This window comes from Serinus canaria, chromosome 3, assembly GCF_022539315.1.
Source record: "Serinus canaria isolate serCan28SL12 chromosome 3, serCan2020, whole genome shotgun sequence".
NCBI lineage: Eukaryota > Metazoa > Chordata > Aves > Passeriformes > Fringillidae > Serinus > Serinus canaria.
In genome coordinates, this window is record NC_066316.1 from 106,256,001 (window position 1) to 106,271,076 (window position 15,076).

Below are 15,076 nucleotides of genomic sequence, written 5' to 3' on the forward strand. Positions count from 1 at the left end.
ACAAAGACAACTCATTATATTCGCAAAGCAGTGACACTGTAATAGCCCATGTAGTTGTTTGCTACTTTTTTTGGACTACTCTCTTGAAAATGGAGAATAAGAAGCATTAGAAAGGCATTATGAAGCAGCACAGACTGTAACTTCTCTTTGTCTTTTTGTTCAAGACCTACTGGTATGAGAGTTTACTGATAAAAAAAAAAAAGAAAAGAAAAACATCTCAACATTGTGGCAGGCCAATCATTTATCTCCTTTATACAGTACAGTTATACACAGCCACATGGCCTTTTCAAAATGCACTGTGGCCAGCTTACAAAGTCCACCCACTCTGATAACAGATGAATGACATCAGTGACAAAACGGAGGAGTTGACTGTGGGTAGCACATTGCTGGCTCTTCCTGCTCCCCCTGCTACTGGAGATAACAGTACTGAGAGCCTCAGTTAATATTTTGATATTAAAAAAAAAAAGAGGCATTAAACATTTTGCTTCTTAACCCTATGGTATGAAATCCCTTCCTTGTTCATTGTGAAAGAGAAACTTCCTACCCAACAGTGAGCGCGTCCAGAGGGGGATACGAGGCTGGTGAGGGGCTGGGAACACAAACCCTGTGAGAGACAACTGAGGGAGCTGGGGGTGTTCAGCCTGGAGAAAAGGAGACTCAGGGGTGACCTTATCACTCTCTACAACTTCCTGAAGGGTGGCTGTGGTCAGGTGGGGGTTGGTCTCTTTCTCCAGGCAGCAATTGACAGAACCAGAGAACACAGTCCCAAGCTGCACCAAGGGAAATATAAGTTGGATATTAGAGAAAAGTTTTTTATGGAAAGAGTGATAAAGTTCTGGAATGGTCTGCCTAGGGAGGCGGTGGAGTCACCATCCCTGGAAATATTTTAAAAAAGACTGGATGTGGCACTGGGTGACATGGTTCAGTTGAAGTCTTAGGGCTGAGTTGGACTCTATGATCTTGAAGGTCTCTTCCAACCCAGTGATTCCATGATCCAGACAGAACACAAAAAGTATTTTTCTGACAAATACCTTTCTGCCCACCTTGCTTGACTAACATGCTTTCTGAACTTACTGACCATCTAAAATACAAAGATCTCTCTTTCTGTTCAAAAAAAAGAATTGTGTGGTCAGTATTGCTGGGCTTACTCTTTTTCTTACACAGCTGCTCAGCTGTGAAAGCACCCATTCAAAGTATCAAGACACAGTTCAGCTCTCTCCTCTGTTTCTGGAGATTAAAACTGATCTTTCCTTCCTCCTTTCTAGGAGAAGATTTCTCCCATTTTATTTTTAATTCTCTACATTAAGGCAGAGACCTGCAGGTCCCTCTCTGTCTGACCCTCCAGCTTCAAACCCTCTTTGCAAGGAAGAAATTGTTCTGAGGGAGAGAATGAGAATTCTTCTTCAGGAAGCTCACTATTTAATTCCCTGGCCCTTCTGCCAGGAGACAAACTTCCTCAGAAAAAGATGGGAGTTGAACCCAGCTCTGTCACACCCTAGGAGAACACATTCACTCACCTGATCCCAGACAGACATCACCACCTCTGCTCGCTTTGTTTAGAAAGGAAATGAAAAAAAAAAAAAACCAAGAAGTAGAGGGTAGACCATTTATATGATTTTTTTTTTTTTAAGGCTCTGAGCTTCTACCTCCATGAAGCAACTCTAGGCTGCATAATGTAACCTTTCCTGAGAGCTGAGTGAGATATGCTTGCTCCTCAAGGGGTGGTAACTTAAAATACTCTTGTGGTTTTTTGGGTTTTTTTATGCTTCCTACTTTCCAATTCACATGACTCCACACTCCATATGCCTTTTTTTTAGATTCTGTTTTAAAACACATCAATTCTCACATGTAATATTTTGTGAGCTTTGTGCAAGCACCCTTAATTGCTGTTTGATGAGGTCCACACACCTTGAAACTTGCAGTTCTCCATTTCACACTGTAACTCCTAATTTATGTCAATGTGGACTTGGGCAAGATGAAAGTATTTGATGAGTTGTCTTCTTTTCCTTGTTTTCTTACTTCAACCATGAATGGAAACATGAGAGCATAAGCCTAGTTTTAAGCTTATTAATTTAAACTCTTGCCACCCTAGAAGAGTATTTTGAGCCCACTCCTGTCCTTCCATCAGAAGCACAAGCAAAATGCTAACAGAGAAAAAAAACTAACAGAAGAATTCCTAACATTATTTTCTTCTTATGATAGAAGAGATGCTGTTTAACTTGGTGCTCAGCTTTCAGACACAGATAACAGTGCAAAATATACAGAACATCTAATGGGCTGCTATAGCAAAGCATGAAACAAAAGATACGTGAACACTCTTCTGTGCTAAGCAGAGAACAATCTTTGAGTATCTGTAAGACTAATGAAAGTAAAACATTCAGTGAGACTGGATTGACAGTTTAGGTATCTGCTTTCAAGCTGGATAGGTGCACAAAACCATCAGGTTTAACTTCTCAAAATTGAATGAGATGACAAGCAGAGAGGAGAAAGGCCACAAGAAGCCTTTAAAGCACAGAAATGGTGTTTATCTCTGATGAATCAAAAAACAGGGAAACCTCGTGGGAGAAGTAACAAAGATTAGCATATGGCAGTCAAAACAGGAAAAAATAACTAGGTAGGAGTATTTTAGTTGGATAATGGATGGGTAAAAATGCATTCCCCAAAGTGACACTGAAAAGCGTGGGTGTAATGGAGATTCCCCCCCAGCACAGGGACTCTGGGACCAGCACACTGGTTCTGAGCTGGACCCAGGACACAGGCAGTGTGGCACAGCATCTTCCACCTGCCCCAGCTGAAGACTCCTGCCTGACCCCACTCCCATGCACAAGTCACATCCAGGCTCATATTATCAAGAACAGCATTTCAAATCATCCAGCTGAAATGTGGTCTCTTAAACCTTTAGCACAGAGCTCTAGAGCACACAGTAATAATGTTTTGACCATCAAATTGGATTTCATGATCTTAGGGAATCAATTATCTAATCACCCATGTTAAACAAACTTCTCAATATCATGTAAAAGGAGCAAATATATCTCAGTTAGAAAGACACTTGTCCTACCTTAAAGTCATAAAAATGTAGTGGAAAAAGCTAGAAAGTTTTAGCTTTTGATTAGTAAAATTCTTGACCCTTGAAAGATAAGACCAAAGTATTACTTGAATGTGCTCTGATTTTTGGATACATTTATTAGTATAGCCATAATAGGTAATTTTTTTTCACATTCAGATTGTAATATTTTTAGAAACAAAGACAAGTTAACTCCCATTTCCTATTCTTCCCTTACTTCATGTGTATGCTGTTGAATCACTAACTGCAGATACTGCTCATGACTGATGCCACAGCATTTCACAAGCTCCACTTGCATCAGCCTTGAACATTTTCACTAGTAGAGCCAGCTCAGAATTATCATCTGCTACTTCTGAAGCAGCAACATCCTGTATCAAAGTGTCTCAAAGTCAAACTGGCTGCTCTCAGAATCACTGTTCCACGGAAGCTGTGACTTTTCTGGATCAACCATGCCTTTTCAACTATCTGTAACTGCCAAAATGTTTAAAAATAGTTCTCAGGTACTTGTCCTCTATTAGGTAATTCCAATGCTTTGTGCTGTTACTGTCATCATGTTACATCATTTGAATTTCATGTGTTGTTCTGAAGAGTTACACAACACTGTGCTCACCTATATATTAATGTTCAATCCATTTTTTTAACTCTAGAATCCAAGTAACCAACATGGGCAGGCTCTGTCCCTATAATGACAAAGTTCTAAATACTCTTAATTTGAAGAAAAATGACATTTCACCAGATCCATTTTTACTGTATAATTTTTATGTGACCTAATCCTCACCTTTACAACATTTGGTGCTGATGGCATAACAATACCAGAAAAACAAGTTAGTTACTACAGTCCCTGTATCATCTTGCAAAGGGCAATAAAACAGTGTATAGATGGAAGTAAGAAGAATAAAGAACTCCTCATGAAATAGTCTCCTTTTTGTTTTCTAAAGACTTATCCTTAAATAAATCTGAGAATTAAAAAAAAAAAAACCCAAAAAACAAAAAACCAAAAACCACCATCCTGACAGACAAGTGAATTAATGAAAGCAGTAGCATTATAGTAACCAAGCAACCAGGATGCCTGAATTCTTAGCTTGCCTTTCTCAGAGTATGAGACATGAGTAAACTACTTTGATGAACCCCATCACCCAACATGAACCAAGCTTAACAGAAGGGTCCTTTGCAATGATCTTAACTGAATATAATATTCATAAAAAGCAGGCAACCAGACTGAGAAGGTACAACCAAATTTAGTACCCTCAAGGGACAGAAAGACTGCTGTATGTTTGAGTGCCTATATTAGACACCAGAGGATCCACATGGCTGAAAGCTGCTCTAAATATACTGACCACAAGAAAAAATTCAACACAGGCTCACATCTGATCAAACTCAGACAGCTAATGCCACAGAAAACAAGGCTTCACTGCTCACAGCTGGCTTAAAATTTTGGCTTACATTGGTCTGTCACTGGAAGGAACTTGAACTTACACATAGACATAAATCTTCCAGTTGTGTATTGATCAGGAGTCATACACAGAATACCAGAGGGAATTCAGCTACCAGCAATATTTGCAACTAAGCATTTGAAAATTTCAGGATCACTTAAAACAGCTGCCTGGCCCTTCCAGAAATCCAACCAGGAACTCTAACATGAGCATTTCCCTTCAAAATAGTCTGATGTGTCATCTATCACCAACCAGGGCACACAAGAAAAATGCAATTTTAAAAGGTGAAGTTCAAGAGTGATAGTATGTTTTTAAAGGTAAGAATAATACAGTAACTACCCTTCTTCACCCCATATCTAGGCTCAACCTCTGAACCTCAAAGTATACTTTGTATTGTTTTCCTGACAAGTGATAGTGCTTGAAATAGGTCAGTCCCTCATAAAATGAAGAGGACTCTACAATTAGCACAACTCTGTCTTTGTTATCTTTATAATCACCAATCATCACTTAAGACAAAAAAGCCTAAGAAGGGTTACTGACTTTCCCAATCATGAACCTTCCAATCCAAGCAACATCCCAAACTCTGTCAGCCAACTACTGCTCTCATGACTTTCACAGAACAACTACATCAAGGTTCACCCCAAAACTTAAAAACATGGCAGGATACATCATCCAATATCCTTTACCAAGAGATTTAACATTGCACTGGACTGAAAGCAGCTTTTGAAAGTCAAAATAACTTGACAACATGTAAATAGAGCATTTGCATACATGTACACATGGAACAAATCACAGCCCCAGTGCTGCCAGGAACACTGGCTAATGTCACAGTAAGACCAAGCTGTTATTTTTGGAGGGTCTTGGTGACTGGTCAAGGATCCTGGTGACTGGAAAAAGGCAAACAGAAGGCAGCTAAGTCTCACTTCAGTCCCTAGAAAGATTATGGAGCAAATCATTGTACAACCTACCTACAGATGCTTGAAGAAGAAAAAGGTGAGGGAAATGGCATGTGGCTATTAAGGACCAACCACACCTGACAAATCTCATCTTTCAGATTATTTGCCTTTTGAACAAGGGCACAGTAGCTTGTTTTGACACTACAAAGGCTTTTAACAACGTCTCCCACAGTGTCCTTACAGCCAAACTATTTGAAAAAGGTGACTGTAAAGTGGATGGAAAACCTGCCTGACCAGCAGACTCCAAGGGCTGTGGTCAGTAGTCCCAAATCCATCTGGTTGGAACTAGGGATGCTCCCCAGGAGATGACACCATGACCAGTATTTAATGTCTTCACCGGCAGCCTGGGCAAGGGGATGGGATGTAGTTTGAGTCAGGGTAGGTACCAAACTGTAGAGGGCTGTCTAGTGGGTTTTTGGGATCTCCACCCTCAGAGATAATCCCAACACAACGAGACATGGCTCTGAGCGACCTGACCTGGCCATGCTTGTCATAGGATTGGACCAGAAGATCTCCAGAAGTCCCTTCAAAACAATATTGTTCTGTAACTACATTTGAGGTAAATAAAAACAAATGGAAGCAGTTAAAAGCCTTTTAAAAACTGACATAGTGGAGGTATTTCCTTTCAAGTGAAAATAGGCCAGAAATTAACATTACAAATAAAGATGTCCGATTTTTGAACCAGCTTTTAAAAAGGCACAGAGAACAGCTCTGGCCTTTAGAAGAAAAATCCCATTAAATGCTTTTTTCACATATTTTGCATGCTGATCATATTAAATCTTTTGAGGCAACAGCAGATAATTTACTTGCAGACTTTTAACTAACAGGTTATCTCTCAGACCAGAGACATCTGTCTCAATTTGTGACAGAACTAATCTGGACTACACTGCCTTTCAGGAACTAAATCCACAGTATTTTCCTGAGAGATGCCTATTCTCAAAGGCTGTGAAGGTTTTCTGATAACACCCCAAGCAAAGCATGCACATCACCTTTCACTTTCCAAATGCTGCCTCATTTTCCTCACCAGCTCCTGACAAGCAGCTCATTGAAGAAATTCTATCACCTACAGACTTAGCTTCATTTTTCATAGCTGCTACTTTCCTATGCCATGAAATTAATTCACTTTTCAACATTAAAGACTACAACAGAAATATCTGTAAAAAGCTTTACTGTAAGTACCACTGTGGTACAAATCACTGTTATACCTGAGTCTCAATAAATAAAGCCTTCTCAAAAACACAGTTCAAAATCATCCACCCTCACTTTTACCTTGATCTATCTCATACTGTCTACAAGAATGGTTAAAAAAATAAGCACCCATAAAGCTTTGGTGCTTTGACTAGCACCTATGGTAGATAACCCCATTATTTTTATGATTATTTTAATGATAGCTACCCCATTTTGTTATTATTACTGCTATGAGAGCATCATCCTCTTGGTTTCTATTACAGCGACAGCTACAACTCCACCAGGGATTCATCCTGTACCCCAGATCTCATACAGATGGAGGAGAAAAAAAGTAAATGCAATTCCCTCAGGATGGTAATTAAAAGGATAAGCATATTCACTTGATCTAATTTAGGCACCTGAGTTAGGAGGTTAATCTAACAAAAAATTCTGTTCAACAGAGAGCACGGAGCAGCCTAAATCCATGTCTGCAGGCATCACACAGCTCTCTTCACATCACAAGGAGCCCAGAGTCTGAATTAGGGTTTCTCTAAATACTCAGAGGTATGGTGGTGTGAATGCCCCTCCCAGATGAGTCAGACTAAAAAAATACACACAAACAAAACAGGGGAGGTAGAATGGAAACAAGGTAACAAAAATGAACAAGGTTTGGGAGCAAAACGAAGCCCAGGCAGCTATTCATCCAACTAGTTCCTAGGGCTTATTACTTCTACATGTCACTTTCACATCAGCGGATATAGATGTTTGTTACAAGCGAATTTCAGATGAATTATTAAAAGTTCTTGAGAGCAAGCAGCAATTTATGCAGCGCCGATGATACCCACAGCCCATTCTGCTTCACACAGCCCCGAGCCTTCCTGTGCGCAGTCCGGCCACCACAGGCCAGCAGCAACAGCAAACGAGTCCAAAATCCATCATTTTCCCAAAAGAGGGACGTACAAGGTAGGACAGCCTGGACACAAGGGCAAAGAAGCTTGAGACTTCTCATTCCCGTGTTTTAGATGGGGAATTTCCGACTGATGTTTAAGAGAACCGCTGCAAGAATAACTTCAGAGAACGCAGGCACTATCTTAAAGCACTATCTTAAAGTAGATCGCTTTCGAGTTCTGCGATATGACAGATGTCAAAGCTCCAGCTGGCCCGAAAACCATTTACTGTATTCAAAATGGTACCTTAACGTTTAGGAAACCGAATCACGTACCTCAGCCTCATTTTATTCTCTGAATTACGACATGCCGCGGTGAGAAGTCGAGACCGAGAAAAGCCAGTCTATTTACAGATAGAGCAGTTTGCAAACTTTAACTGCAGAAACCAGCTCGGTTTCTCCAAACCCCCCGTTTTCACAGCTAACCTGACGGAACAAAATCACCATCACCACAAGGAACGGGGCTCTACAAACGCGTCCGAGTCACCTCACCTCAGCAGGGCGCTCCCCCGGGCGCTCCGGGAGCTCTCTGGGCACGGGCACCGCGATCGCTCCGCTCGCAGCGCGCTGAGGGAGCGCGGGCGAGCAGCGGCAGCGCCGGCAATGGAACCAAAGCCCCAGACAGCACCCCAACCCCCACCCCCGCAAAAAAAAAAAAAAAAAAAAAAAAAAAAAAAAAAAAAAACACCAAAAAAAAAAAAAAAAAAAAAGGGGGGGGGGGAAGAGCCCAGACTCAGCTAAAGAATAAAAGACTAGTAAAGTGGCTCAAGGCAGTGAAGCCCGCAACGCTCCCGCCCGCGCCCCCCAGTACCTGTTGCGCTGCCCCGAGCGGCGACTCCGCCGGGCCGCGGCCCCTGCGCCTCCCGCGGCGCTCGGCCCCACAACATGGCGGCGGGGGCGGAAGCGGGGGCGGGCGCTGCCCGAGGCCAGGCTCCGCCGCTGACGGGACGGGGCTGTCGGAGCCCCATGGAGGGGGCGATGTGCCCGGGAGCGCACCCCTGGGTCTGGGCCGGGCCCACCAAACAGTGCCGCGGTCCGGGGATGTCGGCACGGAGCCTGTCGGTGCCTTTGCTATACGGTAACAGCTCTCACTCCCGCTGCCTCCTCATCTGCTCTATAGGTTACCTTTGCTTTAGCTTTCTGGCTGTATCCCAGTCCTGTCTCTACTAGAAGCTGGAAAGCCGTGGCCTCTCTTCTGCACGGGTAAAGCTCCCAGATTAAGATAATTTTTTCACCTGGGAGCAGGTAAGAGCACCCTTGGTGGTTGGCCATGGGAAGGAACCCCACACCGGCACGGAGGGGCTGCACCAGCTGCTAAACTGGGCTCAGGGCAGGCACTGCTCGGGGACTGAAACGCCTAGGGTTTCAGGGGTTTATCTTTCCAAAAATTAAAGAATCCTGCAGGAAGGCAACACGTCGAAAATGCCATAATTTTTAACCATCAACCGTTTTCCTTCTCCAGGGAGGGGATCTCGCCGTGCAGACGATTACAGGGCCTTCCTGCTATGCCTTTGCTGGCTAGATAATTACCTGTCACCTTCGTACAGCCCAGATTTTTCCACTGACTCATTCTTCTGGGTTCCTAATGAGCCTTTCCAGTTGGTTACACCTTTTATCATTCACGGTGATTCCAGAAGAGTCACGTTCCCGTGCCATGGCAATGGCTGTGGCCACATCCTAGCACTTAGCACTGGCAGGATTTGTGCTTACACACCTGATGTCGGCATTTGCTGCTGCAGCTGCCACATTGCGCTGGCAGCATTCATGCATTTACCCCTTGTGACCTCCTCAGCCCTCATCTGATTCACTGCTTTTGAAGATACGGCATTCTCCCTCACACCCAGCCCAAAAACATGCTTTGTATTTTTATCCCGTGAACAGACAGCAATCTCAGCTTTGATGCACAGATATTTGCTGTGTAGGTGGATTAATACATGTGTCATTCAAGGGGCCCAGGTGGCCCTGGGCTGTTTTGAAGTCATCTGCAGATTTCATAAGCAGTGCTTCATATAATTCCAAATAATTATTTGGGATAACAAAGCAGCCCTTGGTCAAGAACAGGCTTCTCTGAAGCCCAATTAAAAAGTCTCTCATCTGACATTTTTCACTTGAATTACTTTATAACACCTCTTAATGCACAGCCTTTAATCTGTTTAGTACACATTATAGTGATACAGTTCTAAATGTGACTTTGTTGTGTTGGCAACACCTCCAGCCTGCTCTGGACTGAAGACGAGTGCTTGCACCAGACATAACAGTTTACAGAAACACCATTTTAGAGAGGATTAAGATAACAATAAACCAGATAAGCATGTTTCTTCTTGTAAGACAAAATCAATCACGTTACTCATTACAGTAGTTAAGGATTGGGAATAAGGATAAGGATGTTAAAATCTGTGAAGGAAAGCCTCTAAGAACAGGTTAGACAGATGTTGGAGGAGTTTGGTAAATACAGTTGATGGTGCCCTGAACATTGAACTAGGTGACTTTTCAAAGAACCTCATGGTTCCTTTCTTCTCTAATTGATGTTACTGCCACATTCCACACGCAATAAACTTGGGCCATGTCTGTGCTTAACCACTGGCTTAGAGGTGACAAAGTACATAAAGCAGGAATTGCATAAAGGATGTTGGGATATTTGATTCTGTAAATATGACAGATGGGGAATGACCCCTCTGCTTTATTAGATGTGAGATCCCTATAGGGAGCAGCAGTGTACCTCAGTTGGGGTAACTACACACCTTGCCTAATACCTCCTTTGAGACAAAACAGAAGCCAGGAAAATCACAGAATGGTAGCATAGTTTGAGTTGGAAAGGACCTTTAAGGGTCATCTAATCCAAACCCCTTGCAATAAAGCAGATATATATTCAACTAGATCAGGTTTCTCTGAGCCCTGACCAACCTGGTCTTGAATGTTTGCAGAGACAAAGCTTTAACAACTTCCCTGATACTGTTTAACTCCCTTCATTGTAAAAAAAAAAAAAAAAAAAAAAAAAAAAAAAAAAATTCTTCATTATATCTAATCTAAATCGACCCTCTTTCATTTTAAAAACATTACCCCTTCTCCCACTGAAACAGGCCCACTGAAAATACCTCTTCCCATCTCTCTCTCAGGCCCCTTTAAGTACAGAAAGGCCACAATAAGGTCTCCCTGGAGCTTTTCTTCTTTGGGCTGAACAATCCCAACTGGCTCAGCCTTGCTTCTTACCAGAGGTGCTCCAGCCTTCTGAGCATCTTCATGGCCCAAACTAGACCCACTTGAACAGGACCACATCTTTCTTGTGCTAAAAACCCCAGAGCTGGACACCCAGTGGGGTCTTAGAATCACCTCTTTTGACCTGTTGCCTGGGGAGGGAGGAGTTGTAGGGAATTAAAAATTCAGCTGACTCCCTAGCAAGATAATCTGGTATAAAAAATCAGTACATTTAAACTTTATGTGTTCAGATTCTACACAAATTCAATGCATCTACCTTATCACAATGAACTGGGGCTGATCAGAAATACTAGAAGAATAAATATCTGTAAGATCAATTAATTATCAGGAAGAGGAGAAGGACTCACAATCTGTAGTGCAGACACATTTGAATGCAGCAGCCCCTCAAATCACTGTTCCTTGGAAGCAGAGTATGTAAACATACAATGTTTAGTGTCAGCTATAAAAAATGCATCCTTGAAGTAAAGCTGAACTCAGACTCAACCCAAGGCTCTTACAGAGATGTTTTATTAGTAATTTACAAGGCACAAACTAGTATTACATCTTTAAAATGGAGAATGAATTTTGTTTCCACTCAGAAACAAACCTGCTTGAAGCAGGTTCAAAAGAAAAACACTACTTTTTTGAAGGTGGAGTTTCTACAGGCACTGTTGCAGATACTGCCTTTGGGCATCTCAGGGCTTGGAAAAAGTGCTTTTTACAAGTGCTTTTTTGGGGGTCTGATGTAAAATACCAGGTGAAATAAAAGTCCCTTCTGGTGTCAGTACCCTTCCAGCAATGAGTAGACAGTGGCAAAGAAACTTAAAACTGCAGGAATGACTTTGTTTCAAAAAGCCATTAAAGTAAGAGAAATTGTTTAATAATAACTGATAATAGAAAAGGGAGATGAAAGGAGGAGAAACCAAAGGTATGATAAGATAGAGGCTTGTTCCAGATATAGGGGCAGGGTTGCAGCACAAAGCTACTCAGAGGAGACCAATTAAGATGAAAAGTTTGGGAAGAGCAGAAAATAAGTAGGATTTACTATAAGCAATGTTTCATCCTCTAGGATTGTTATGGTATCATTTATTATCCTGGGCTCCTAGTGGGAGGTGTCCCTGCCTGTGGCAGGGAGATTGGAGCTAGATGATCTTTGAGGTCATACTCAACCCATCCTATGGTTCTATGAGGTCCTTGTCATGTCTGAGCCAAAAGCAACACACAAAAAGTAAAGCCTAACAAGATATAATGAAGATGGAGAAACTATTCCTATTACTAGCAACTCAATTTTCACATTAAGGCTTTACTTTTTGATCATCTGTACTCTGTCTCAGTTTCCTGTTACAAGCAAATTTCCTATTTTTAGAGTAATAAGGAAATATCTCCACTGACAGGAAAAAAAAAAAAAAAAGAATAAAATTGCTTAGCCTGAAGTGAGTGGCAAAAGGTAACATGACTTCTTCTCTGCTCTTAGTTTACCCCAGAATATTGCTTTTTTTTCTTTGCTCTGCAGTAGGAAAACACACCAGAAGTGAATGCTTTATTCTCCCTGTCCAAGCCCTCTGACCAGGGGGTGTCTAAGCTTGATGACAGGCATTTTCCTGTAAATGTATGTTTAAAATACATAAAGTTAAACCAGGACCAAATGTACACCAGAAATCAGTTACTGCAAGAATAAGCCATGCTTTGTACACTGGTCAGAAATCAAGGGATATAAAGCAACAACTATTTCTGAGTGGTCAAAAAGCAGTAATTGCTCAATAGCAACCTGCACACATTCCTCCTGTAGTGACCTGTTTAATTTTGCTTCCTAGTGAGTGGCATTTCCTCATTTGGACAGTACAGCTTGTTGTCCCAGCTATAAAGAACTACTTAGGAACAACCACACCTACCTGATGAGTGACACCTCTGACCCCTTTATTAGATTCAACTCTCTTATTCATGCTACATTTTCTTTTCCACCTCCTCTTTTTTCTCTCCAGCAAACACAGAAGCAAGGAGCCCTCACTCAGTGCTGCTGGTGGTTCCATATTTACAGCAGTGCCAATTGCTTTCCTCCTTTTGAGTAAATGCTAGATACTGTCTTTTAACCCGCATCTTTATTTAAAAATGGAGGCAAAAAATCAGAATAGGATAAACAAAAAGACAGGTTAATATTTGCTTTCCACACCTAACAGAACAAAAGTAGTGCATTTCTGATATAGATTCTGAGTAACAATTTATCAGAAAGGCGTAGAAGACACAAAGCACACACTGCATCAAAAATAGAACTTCTAGAGGTGTTGGTTTGGTTTCTGAACCAGAAGCCCACACAGGTTTTAAAATAACAAATGGCTACTGTGTTCATTTTGCAGGATTTTCTATTACTTCATAGCTGTATGAAATAAAATACTAATGTCCCAACTTTGTTCCCTGCCAAGCACTGATATTATTTAGTAGTGGATGGGGAGCTGGACTGTAATTGTTCAGTGTGGCAAAGGCTTCTTTGCCTACTGCACTGAAATTATTTTGAGATTTACAGAACATCTATGTAACCATAGAGAAAGCAGCTTTCCAGACAGGCCAGACCATGTTGTGAAGGGAGGCAGTGCTGACTCATGCAGACTGAATTATTGCAAATAAAACTTTGCCAACTGCTGAGCAGACACAAGGGTTTTACTTGCTATCCCTAGCTGCAGTGCAGGCGGGCAGAAACGCTCAAGCACACAGGAATTTCACAAGTGCCAAGTGCTGACAATAGCAGAGTAATGGGGTTAAGCAAGGTTATTTGTTGCAATTTTACAATCCTGATGCCACAATTAGTAAATAACACCTTGGTAAGACAGAGTTGCAGGTTCATTTCTGACATATTTGTTTCTCTGCACTCAGGTTTTGATGCAAGCCAAGAAGCCACTCTGATCCAAATTGTCTGGGATCCCTACTGCATTTGCTACAAATATGGGGTTTTCCCCCACATCTTTCACTTTTAGGTTCTAAAAACCTGTTATTTCATACATACTGTTGGGTTCTGAGGACCAGTACTGCTTTTGAGTAGTGTACCTCTCGTGTACTGAATTTTGTGAGGTTCTCTGGAATTACACGTTGCTTTTAAGGGATGAATAACATAAATATTGTGGAAATTTTGAAATAAATCTTCTCAGATTTCAGAATGTTTAATGAGTTGTCTGTGAAAAGGAAATTTTTTCAGATTCATGGATTTCTGGAAAGGTGCAGGCATGCTATAAAACAAGTACCTGCTATGATAAAGATAGACAAAAGAGTGTAAAACAGTAAAGTGAGTTTATGATTAATAACATAATTAATAAAAACAGGGATTCATTGAAAGGGCAAAGAGATCACTGTGATTTTAAGATGGCTTATGGAAGTCTACACAAAAGCTCTGTGTTGATGGGACACAGAAATTTCCCCGACTGCAGCTCTTGCTTGCCTGGTGTAATTCTGAGAGTTTGAGGTGCTGCTGCCCCCATCTGCCTGACATTCTGCTGGACTTTTCCATTAAAAACGGAAGCAAAGGCAAATTCTTCCACCAGCTGCAAGTAATAAGGTTGTGCTGCACCTCGAATCAGTGGCAAACTTGTTGCATTCAGGGGGTTAGATCTAATTTTGCAGTGTTTCCCCAAAATAGAGTTGATCTCTTAGGTTTAGGGGCTTTTTTTTCAGTCGAAAGTTGTTTTTGACCAGAGGTAAGTCTGTCAGAGCAAGTCACTTTGTAACTTACGTTAACATTAAAGTTTAACAGAGTTCAAGCCAGAGCTGAAATCAATGGAGTGTGAAAAGAGATCATGCTATCAGCCATTAATGCTTCACTTGAATTTTCATGCAAGGTTTGTTTTGCTTTTATCCTGCTTCTTGCTTTGGAAAGGGAAATCTATAACAATTTGCTGATCTACTTCACTGATCTACTCCAAGTCTTTCTGAAAATTCATTTCCCAGAGGAATTTTGGCTGCAGTCACTAAAACACTTAAGAACAAATGATTCTAATATTTGTGACAAATAAATCCTCACCTGTCTATTAAGTTTAACCTTCATGGCTAAATAGTTTAAGGCAAAATTATCCTTCTGTTCTGTGTCAGCAGTGTCAGGAAAAGGGCTTTTAATGCCTAACAAGATAAATCCATCAGCACTTGGCATTGGCAGTGCTTCCAAGAAATACTGTGCTGTGTGGCTGAGGCTGAATTTGCTTTTCCTCTTCTGAACTGGGATCATCATGGATTGATCAGTATCTTGGCACTTAGTGAGCAAATTAACTGGAGGGACAATTGCAAACATTCAGTTTGCAGTTTCAGCCTGCTGGAAAGACAAAGAGCACAAGAG

General features: G+C 41.5%; 1 protein-coding gene across 3 annotated transcripts in view; it reads right to left on the reverse strand.

Annotated features, from left to right (window-relative positions):
- The window catches only part of ITSN2 (intersectin 2), an 80,196-nt gene extending 71,679 nt beyond the window's left edge, over positions 1-8,517 (reverse strand). For 2 of the 3 annotated variants that reach the window (XM_018921390.3, XM_050973113.1), the window contains exon 1: positions 8,378-8,517. The gene's annotated coding sequence lies outside the window, so the exon portion shown is untranslated. Of the gene's footprint in view, positions 1-8,058; positions 8,184-8,377 lie in introns of those variants that run through there. The other variant, XM_050973112.1, reaches the window with a different exon arrangement.
- Positions 8,518-15,076: the final 6,559 nt, after the last annotated feature.